Source organism: Ceratotherium simum, chromosome 18, assembly GCF_057802395.1.
Source record: "Ceratotherium simum simum isolate JZ-2026a chromosome 18, ASM5780239v1, whole genome shotgun sequence".
Taxonomy (NCBI): Eukaryota; Metazoa; Chordata; class Mammalia; order Perissodactyla; family Rhinocerotidae; genus Ceratotherium; species Ceratotherium simum.
This window is the reverse complement of record NC_141917.1, coordinates 44,911,340-44,918,168: the sequence shown is the minus strand read 5'-3', so window position 1 is coordinate 44,918,168 and position 6,829 is coordinate 44,911,340. Positions and strand designations below refer to the sequence as shown.

At 40.9% G+C, this 6,829-nt stretch overlaps 1 long non-coding RNA gene across 1 annotated transcript; it reads left to right on the top strand.

Moving 5' to 3' along the window:
• The first annotated feature begins 2,095 nt into the window (after nt 1–2,095).
• Nucleotides 2,096–6,593, top strand: LOC147914633 (uncharacterized). Its single transcript, XR_015555059.1, has 3 exons — nt 2,096–2,236; nt 3,140–3,221; nt 6,486–6,593. It is a non-coding gene; the product is annotated as an uncharacterized LOC147914633 (long non-coding RNA).
• Nucleotides 6,594–6,829: the final 236 nt, after the last annotated feature.

Here is a 6,829-nt window from a genome sequence, read left to right as displayed (position 1 = left end):
CACCTGTTTCTCTATAGCCTTGCAACAGAGTTTTTGTTTTTAAACTTTTAGATTTCGCTAATCTGATAAACAGTATCTCAATATTGTTTTATTTTGCATTTCTCTTATTGTGAGTGAGTTCTGTGAACTCTTTTTTGTTCAGTTTTGCTCATTTTGCTCTTAATTTGTTAGTTTTTTTCTTCTCAAGTTTACCATTATCTTTGAACACACCCCCTCTAGGCTTTTGCTTCCATCACTCCACCAGTCAAGGCCACCCATTACCTTCATTTAGCTAAAATCAATGGTTATTTCCTAGGCCTTGTCTTATTTGACGTATCAGTAACACTGGACACAGCTGACCACTCCCTCCCCTAAAAAGGCACTCTTGGGGCCCGCCCGGTGGAGTAGTGGTTAAGTTCGCGTGCTCCGCTTCGGTGGCCCGGAGTTCACAGGTTCGGATCCTGGGTGCGGACCTAGGTACCTACCGCTTATCAAGCCATGCTGTGCATCCCATATATAAAGGGATATATCCCATATATATATGGCATCCCATATACAAAGTGGAGGAAGATGGGCATGGATGTTAGCTCAGGGCTAATCTTCCTCGCCAAAAAAAAAAAAAAAATTCTTCTCCTGACTTCTGGCTTATCATACATTCTGGTTTATCCTGCCATCTCACGTCCCTCTACCACTCAATTCCCTTTTTCCTGTTTCACACATCTCCCCCACTCTAAATGTTGGTGTGTCCTAGGACTCTGTCTAGTTACACACCCTCCCTGAAAGGGTTCAGCCAGTCTCATGGCCTTAAATAGGCTGATAACTCTCCAGTGCAGACCCTTTACCCTGAACTCCACCTCCAGGTGCCTGGCTGCTCACTGTCTCCATCCAGATGCCCAGTAGGCATCTCAGAATTAGCATGTCTAAAATCCATCTTCCCCCTACACCTGTGTCTTCCAGTTCTTTTATATCCTTGTAATTGTGTGGGCAAGGCATTTTGGATTCGTGGTTGACTCCTCTCTTTCCCTCATAGTCTATATCTAATCTCTCAGCAAAACTTATTAAGTATTTCTTTAAATTATATCCGGAATCTGACCTCTTTTGATTACCATCTCTTTCCTGGGTTGTCACAAAATAACTAGTCTCTTGGATTCCACCCTTGTTGCCTTTGCAGTTTATTCCAACACACGAGCTAGAATGATCCTTTTAAAATATAAGTCCAGTTCTGTCACTCCTCTGTTCAAAGCATTGTAGCAGCCTCCCATTTTATTTCAAATAGAGGCTAAAATGCTTACCATGGTGCAGACCCTATAGGATAATCCCCCAGCCACCCGCCCTGCTCAGGCCCATTTCACCCTACTACTTTCACACTTCACTCCAGACACACCGCCTCTGTGCTGTTACTCCAACAGATGGAGTATGTTTTCCCTTAAGGGGGTTTGGCTTGCTATTTTTCTGGAATGTTCCTATCCCTCACCTTCTTCACATAGCTTCTCAACTAGCCTTTTATCAGTAATGCCTTCCCAGACTACCTTATTTAAAACAGCACATACCCATCTGCCCATACCTCCTCTGGCCTGGTAATCCCTACTCCCATTGTCTATTTTTCTCCCTAGCACTCACAGCTATCTGATGTGCTATATGCTTTACCCATTTATTAGCTTAATGTCCCTATGTGCCCACTAGAATACAAACTCCATGATAGCAAGAGTTCTCATTTTGTTCAATGCTGTATTCCCAGTGCCTTAAAATGGTAATTGGCTCCAAGTAGCCGCTCAAATATTTGTTGAATAAACCACTATGTGCACGAAGTGTTAGAATCCTCATTTTTAGCTAAGGAGATTGGGACTCCACTTGGAGAGCTTAAACAACTCTCCCAAGGCCTTGTAGTTAGTAAACGAAGTCAGAGTCTGCTCAGGCACATCCGACTCCAAAGGGCTCCTTCTTTGTTCCTTCTTGTGCTGCCTCCCAGCAGGAGGGATGGTATTGACATTTTAATTTTGAGGAAATGGTTGGAGTACAGGATAAATCTTCAGAGAATCTGGGTTCTGGTCCTGGCTCAGTCACTAAATAATGGTGAGATCATGGGGAAGCAACTTAAGTTTTTGGTTCTCAAGGATCACTGTAGTACTCTGAAGATAAGAAAAGTTTCTCTAATCTCTGAAGTTTCTTCTGATGAGCACAGCCTACAATTTATGAGACTCACAATGTGCTTAAGCGGGTGATACAAAGCATACCCAATTCCATTTCAGTTCTTAAGGTAAGAAATACAGAGAGATCTCGGGTTTATTTTGTTTTCTTTGAGTTTAAGCTTTGCTAAGTGAGATGTTAACATATGACAAAGGTTTCGTTGTTTTTCTCTGAAGCAAGAGGTACAGCTGAGACATAACTTAAAAAAAAAAAATAACTTGCTTCATATCCTTGCCAGTGTTTGCTAGTCTCCTCACCCCTCTCCCAAGTAAAACAAGACGTAATTTCATGTCACTGGCCTCAACAAAATTGCTGTATGTTTTAGAAAATCTGCAAATAATGTATCACGCCTTGTCAAAAAGGAACTCTTTAAAATTTTGTTTAAAATCTAGGCATACAAGCACAGTACAATAATTATAACTTGAAGAGCTTCTCTAAGAACATCGTGAAAGGTTAAAAAAACCTGTGGGGTAGACACATGTAGCAACAGAGAAGTCGGTCTCTTAGCAGTTATTATAGCCTCCCTCTGTCCCTGGGTCTCCACTGTGATGGTGAAAAACAAAGAGATGCTCACAGAGAAATCTTAGAACTGACAAGCCGGTTCCTGCCGCTGTTGGAGCATGGCATTTGGAGTTGGAATACACTATGTGAGTTATAAAGGGACTAAATCTCATTTGCAGTCTCTCTAGTCTTTAATTAGAAAAGAAAAAGAAAAAGAAAGAGCACAACAAACTGTTCTAGGCCCCAAGAAGTATAGTTGGCAGGAAGTAATTATTGTTCTTGGAGCCAGTGCGAATGCCCAGGGGCCACGTACAAAACCAACTGCAAAATTTGACATATATAGCAATATAGAGCGTCAACGTTTTACCCTCAGAAAAGTGCTTTCCTGTTCTCTTTCCTGTTGCTGAGGGGCCATATGGGAGGTCCATTCCTCACCTCAGTTTCTGAAGTTTATTTTGTGTGATTTATCCAGGGTGGGACTTCAGTTCTAGAGAAATTTCTGGACGAACCTTTAGAGAAAATCCTCTCACTTGTCCACTGCCATGACCTGGCAGGTAAGGTAAGGGGGATTCATACCACTTAAAATTAGGCTATAAGCTCCTATTTACACACTGAAGTTGTCAGTATTATCTATAACTCAAAAGCTAAGGGTACCATGGATACAGTTTCATGGATAATTGGTCAATTTCTTTTAACTGTTTTCTAGGAACTGGATGCAAACTTTAGTGTACATCAGGATCACTGGTGGACTTATCTATTTTTTCTCTCCAGCTTTATTGAGATATAATTGACCTATAGCATTGTGTATGTGTAAGGTGTACAACATGATGATTTGATATACATTTATATTATGAAATGATTGCCACAATAAAGTTAAACACATCCATCACCTCACAAAGCTACCATTTTTGTGTGTGTGGTGAGAACATTTAAGATTTACTCTCCTAGCAACTTTCAAGTATATAATACAGTATTGTTAACCATAGTCACCAGGCTGTACATTAGATGCCCTGAACTTATTCATCTTATAACTAGAAGTTTGTACCCTCATACCAACTTCTCCCCATTTTAAAATTCAGATTCCTAAGTGTACCCCCCCAGAGAGTTTGATTAACAGACATGAGCCACGTAATGGTGTTTTGGTCAATGACATACCAAACGCAGTGGTCCCATGAGATTAGCAGCACATAGCCTAGGTGTGTAGTGGGCTATCCCACCTAGGTTTGTGTATGATGTTTGTACAATGATGAAATCATCTAATGACGCATTTCTCAGAATGTATCCTCATTGTTAAGTGATGCATGACTATATTTAGTCTGGTATAGGGCCAAGGAATCTGCATTTAGACAAACAACCTAAACATTAGAGATCAAACTGGATGTGTGTTTCTCCCACACCCTAGGTTAGGGGGGTGGTGGTAGTGATAATCAGTACAAACAAACCAAGAAGTCCCTCTTAGGTTTTCCTGAAGTTCAGTCCAAGGCCTCTCTCAAGAATGGTTCTCCTGACCTCTCTTTTTCTCTTGGCATGTACTTCCGCCCTTTGGGCCTTTGGAATTTCGCTCTGTCCCTTTCCTGACACCTAGTACTCAAGGTAGAATGGGACAGACTCCCCAGATCCCCCTTCCTTGAACCAACTAGACAAGCAAACATATTCTTTCCATTATAAGACTATTATTGAAAATGCTTATGGGTAACAAACTGGATGCAAATGTAGGGAAATTAAAAACATTCTGAATTTTATCAAAGATTTTATAGTTGTGGCTCTAAATCTGTTTCCCTTCTGAAGGAATGGAAGAAACTTAGGGTTTTAAACTTCAATTCTTATTCCTGAAACTAGAAATCCCCAAGCTTTCCTTCCTTCCTGCCCCTACTTCTTGCTCCAACTTCGGTAAAGGCCCCAAGATCTCCAGTGTTTCGTGGACCTCTGCCAATTGAATCAGTCATTCTCTTTGTTTCAACTATTTCAGTAGTAAAACAAATACAAGCCAACTTTCATGTACTTAGAAGAGAGATTTCGTTAGTCAGAAGAGACTTTTACGATGGGAAAATGAGAACTATTAGGAAGAGGTGACTTCTTCAGAAATTGACCATCTCCAGTAATTGGCCCTTCTGTTTATGGTTCTGAGCAGAAGAGCCCACAGGGACAGGCCCCTCCCTCCCCAACAAATTCTAATAGGTCCAGATTGTTAAAATTTAACTTTTTCTTTTAAAATTCAGACACACCCAGGAGATTTAAACTGCCAATTACTTATCATGCCATATTGTGAACTCCTTCTTTCCTTCCTCTAACTCACAATTTTTTTTTTTTTTTGCATTCACATTGTTTCAGGCCCCAGAGAAACAAAGTTGAACAGGACAGAAAGGGTTCCCAACTTAATGGACAATTTTTAAAAATACATGATTAAATAAATAAGATATTTTAAAGATTTTAAATAAAGTATAAAATAAATATGTTTGAAAAAAACAAAATAGGAAAATGAGATGGAAAGTGACTGACGTAACACTTAACTAAGATAAGCAGAAAGCAGTGTTTTAACTGGGAAGTACTTATTTCAGAGCAAGTGGCACTGCTAGAGAAGAGAGACCTGGGAACAGTTATAAAATGCAGGTCCCCTATGAGGTAAAGAACCGAGGAAAAGGGCTCCTGGGAGTGGGAGGTAAAGTGGGCAGAGTGGAGAAAAGGTATGGAATGGAGCTCTCATTTGATTTTGCTTGTTTATAATGTTGCTTGGATTCCTGATGATAATCTTATTCCCTCTGTGCCTCTGATAATCTTCTCATTCACTCTGTTTGTAAATAAGCATGAGGGCTAGAACGATCAGCTCTTCAGTATGGATTCCACAGACTCCCAGCTCCATGTCCCCAACTAAGGGAGACCACTGAGCTCTGCCTGGGCCCCCCCTCCCTCAGCTGTGGCCTGATAACTCTCTCCAGATGGTAAATTGGGTCAATTGTAGGGCTCACCTTATTTGTTTCTCCTCCATCAGGAATCACTGTTCTTCATTAACAGATGTTCAATGTCTGAACATTGTTATTTCATATATTGTGCCTATTTTTTATTTTTTCTGAGGAAGATTCACCCTGAGCTAACATCTGTGCCAGTCTTTCACTATTTTGTATGTGGGTTGTTGCCACAGCATGGCTGCTGGCGCGTGGTGTAGGTCTGCACCTGGGAACTGAACCCCGGGCCGATCGAGTGGAACGTGCCACACTTAACCACTAAGCCACTGGGCTGGCCCCATATTGTGCCTATTTTTAAAAATTATTTCGGGGGGGGGTAAATCTGGTCCACCTTGGCCATAATTGAAAATGAGTCCTCATACTTTGTATCGGGAGCCAGAGACATGCTTCTCACTCTGCCCACACACACCTGATTACGTCTGAGATTTGTTCCTGAGCCTAAGGTAGCCTTCTATGGGCTGGCCCGGGAACAATGACTAATGTTTCCAATTCTTTCCTCTCTTGGTGACAATGAATATAAAGCATCCAAAAAGACAATGGTAGCAGAAGGATCAGCAGGCATAGCATTGAAATAATCCAAAAGCCAAGGGGCGCAAAGAAAGGGGCAATCTGAAACCATGTGCAGTAGAAGCCATGGGTAAGAAAGAAGCATAGAATAGAGAAAAGGGGACAACAGGGTTGGCAGTGAGTAGCTTGAGTAGAAATAGAGGACACAAAAATTGAGAGAAGAGTCATGGGGAAGGTGGACTAGAAATTCTATGGTATTCTAAATGATTTTCCTATTTTCTATAAAACCTGACTATACTGCTTCTAAGAGTTTCCAATGCTTCCTTGCTTTCTTCTGATTCTTTTCAGTAATCCTCATCAATTGAGGTAACCTGACTCCAACTCTGTTTCCAAAGGAGCTTAAGACTCCCCTGTTGGACTGTTGGTAATGGCGGTTGGTTGAAACATGAGGCAGGGTACCAGGTATGTATACATACTGGTTATCTGTTATAAAACCATACAATGGGACCCATGTAATGGGAGATATAAATATGTATCTATTTCATTAAATTGTCTATATCATCTCTCTGTTATTACAAACCAGAGAGATAATTCTACCAATAAAAGAGAGAAAGAACTCTGTTTCAGGACCAATAAAAGGATACAATATTTAAAGTGCATTCATTCTTGAGATGACAGCTCGTGTCCCGCCT